Below are 3367 nucleotides of genomic sequence, written 5' to 3' on the forward strand. Positions count from 1 at the left end.
TCCCCCAAAATTCAGTGATGGTAAGTACCGGGTATTCGATGTACCCTGTGCAGCTCCCCTAAGCCCTTCCTAGACCTCTTTGTGGCCCTGCGGCCTTTCCTGCATGGTCCTTCAGGCTGATGCACTATAGTTCTTCCTTGGAGCTCTATGCCAGAAGGGCATCTAATTTTAAGAAGACAAACATGGCATCCAGTGGTCAGGGAGAAAGAAAGGGCCCTAAGCTTCAACTGACTGAAGAACAGAAACAGGAAATCTGGGACGCTTTTGATCTCTTTGATGCTGATGGAACTGGAACTAGGGACATTAAGGAACTAAAGGTTGCAATGAGGGCCCTCGGTTTTGAACATAAGAAAGAAGAAATCAAGAAGATGATAAGTGAAATTGATAAGGAAGGGACAGGAAAAATTAAATTTAGTGACTTTTTGATAGTGACGACTCAGAAAATGTCTGAGAAACACACCAAAGAAGAAATCCTGAAAGCTTTCAAGCTCTTCGATGATGATAAAACTGGGAAAATATCATTCAAAAATCTGAAGCATGTGGCCAAGGAATTAGGTAAGAACCTGACTGATAAGGAGCGCTAGGAAATGACTGATGAAGCTAATGGATGGAGATGGCAAGATCGATGAGCAAGAGTTCCTGCGCATCATGAAGACCAGTCTCTATTAAGATCTAAAGGTGCTTCTTTTTCTACTGCAAGCACATGTGACTAGATTTAGTGCCTGCCATTTTGTGAAATATGTTTTTTGAGAATCCCTTTCCCCCAACCCCTGGAAATAACTAGCCGTGACCTTGAATCTATTCTTGACTTTTGGAAGTTTCTTTGATATTAAGTTCCTTGTACCTTTACCTGCTGAGTGATTCAACAGGACAGAACAATGGGGCAAAGGGTCTGAGAGTGAGTGCAGCCACCCCGCCTTCCATTACTTCACACTGCTCATGCATTCCACACAGCTGCAAACAAACCATGGCTTCTTAGATGTCCATGCATCCATGTCACCATAAGCAGTGGTTGTTCTAAAACTGTTCTAGTTTTTAGTTGACACCAGAGTGCAGTTTTTCTTCATAAAATGTAGTGAATGCTTGCTGTGGCATTTGGATGTGTATTAATGGATTTGTTTTGTTTGAAAAATAAAACCTTTCTTAGCCGGACAGCAGTGGTACACATCTACAAGAGCTAGTGCCAGGACAGGCTCCAAAGCCACACAGAGAAACCCTGTCTCAAAAAAACAAAGACAAAAAAACAAAGACAAAAAAAAAAGGAAAGAAAAAGAAAACCTTTCTTAATTTAAAAAAAAAATCCCCAAAAGTTAGGCAGTGGTGGGACACTTTTAATAGCAGCACTCAGAAAGTAGGGGCAGGCAGATCTTTTGAGTTCAAGGCCAGCATGGAATACAGAGTCCAGAACCAATACATAGAGAGAAACCCTGTCTCAAAGAAACAACAAACAAATGGAAAAAGGAGGGCTAGAGAGATAGTTCAGCAGTTAGGAGCGCTGGCTGCTCTTGCAGAGGACTGAGTTCATTTCCAGCACCTATATGGCAGCTCACAACTGTCTGTAATGGGATCTGATGCCCTCTTCTGATGAACAAATGGACATGTAGACAAAGTGTCCACATTTATAAAATATGTAAATGAATCTTTAAAAATAAAAATTTAAGAAGTCCAAAAAGGAAAAGAACAGGAAGCAAACATCTATTACATTAAGAATTAACAAAGACCTTTAATTTCAGCACTTGGGCAGCAGAGGCAGGCAGATCTCTGAGAGTTCGAGGCCAGCCTGGTCTACAGAGCTATTTCTATGACAGGCTCCAAAACTACAAAGAAACCCTGTCTTGAAAAACTGAAAAGAAAAAAAGAAGAAGAAGAATTAACAAAGGAGGTGCTAAATACAAGAGTTTCATAGGAGCCTAACTAAATGAGAACACTCTGGTATGGCTTGGTCTTCAAGGTGCTAAGAATGAAACTGAGGTCCCATACACAGTAGAGCTGGCCCTATGGTAGGGGATTCAGGTGAACCAACAAAGTGCCCCCCTACAGCAATTGGGCAAAACAGTTGAGCTGGCCCTGGTGGTATGAGTGTGGGTGACCCGAATCTGAGAGCAGGAGAACTAACTGGCTGCACTCCTTGTTCAGGCTGCATTGGGTGAGCTAACTGAAGCAATGCTGGGGAGCTTGCCCAGACAGTGATGTAGAGTCTATGTTGGCAAGCTAATGGGCTGACTGACCCAGCTACCACCCAGGCCCAGAACCAGGGCTATGAGTTAGTCCACCCCAACACCCATCTCATCTAGGAATGGTTGGTTGGGACACGTAAATGGGACAAACCCACAGATCTAAAACAGCAGGATCTCCATGACACAGGACAGCAGGATATCTGAGAGGAGTCCTAGTGAGAGCCCATTATTGGTGCTATAGCAGAAGCCAGAGGCTTCCAGCCAGACCAAATGACCTGTTACAATGGCCACTTGCAAGTGACAATGAAAGGGTTAAAAGGTATACTGTGACTCAATGGGTCACACTACAGCTTCCATGATGAGATTCTTTTCCTTTGGTGGTTTGTTTTTTGGTTTTTCTTTTAAACCTTTATTTGGGGATGGGAGATCCCTTTTTGTTTTGTTTTTTGTTTTCAATCTTTATTTGCAGTGGGAGGTTACAAGAGCAGAGAGCAGTGGAAACGGAATGCATGATGTGAAATCCACAATAAATAAAAGTTTAAATTTTTTTTTAAAAAAAATCGCAGTAACAACAAAAAGCATAGTGAAAATAAAGTCATTGTTCTAGAATTACCTAACAATAGCACACAACTATATTCTCCTGTCCACTTTTATATTTACTTTATTGCACTCAGTCATTTCTGTAGTTTTTAAATCATATGGAGAAAACCCAGCCTCACACAGCTATGTAATTGGAGAGGGCAGACCACTTTAATACTGCTGCATTTGTTGCTTTTGAGGCAGAGTCTCAATACTTAGCCTGACCTCAGACTTACAACCCGTGGAGAGTCACCATTACAGAAGTGTACCACCACACCTGTTCACCATCTTTCTGGTACCACATCAAGACATAATGAGAGCTGATATATTTAAGACTATGTGTAATGTTTTGGCTTCTGTTTTGCTTAATTGCTGAGATGGCAAGCACCTTACCACCAAGTTAAGTTCCCACATAAAGACTTCCTTACAATGTTACCATAAATCTTTATTAATAATCTTCCGGACTCACAAGGGATGTGCATGTCCACACATAAATATATATACAAAATAAATTTAAAAAATTTTAAGTGAAGCTGGGCGGTGGTGGCGCACGCCTTTAATCCCAGCACTTGGGAGGCAGAGGCAGGCGGATCTCTGTGAGTTCGAGACCA

The 3367-nt window shown here is 41.8% G+C and overlaps 1 protein-coding gene and 1 pseudogene across 11 annotated transcripts in view; one reads left to right on the top strand and one right to left on the bottom strand.

Moving 5' to 3' along the window:
- Nucleotides 1-3367, bottom strand: part of Rere (arginine-glutamic acid dipeptide repeats) — a 367056-nt gene that overhangs the window by 132025 nt on the left and 231664 nt on the right. The window lies entirely within an intron of this gene.
- On the top strand, nt 164-733 carry LOC101998032 (annotated as a pseudogene).

This window comes from Microtus ochrogaster, chromosome 10 (assembly GCF_000317375.1).
Source record: "Microtus ochrogaster isolate Prairie Vole_2 chromosome 10, MicOch1.0, whole genome shotgun sequence".
In the NCBI taxonomy this organism is placed as follows: Eukaryota; Metazoa; Chordata; class Mammalia; order Rodentia; family Cricetidae; genus Microtus; species Microtus ochrogaster.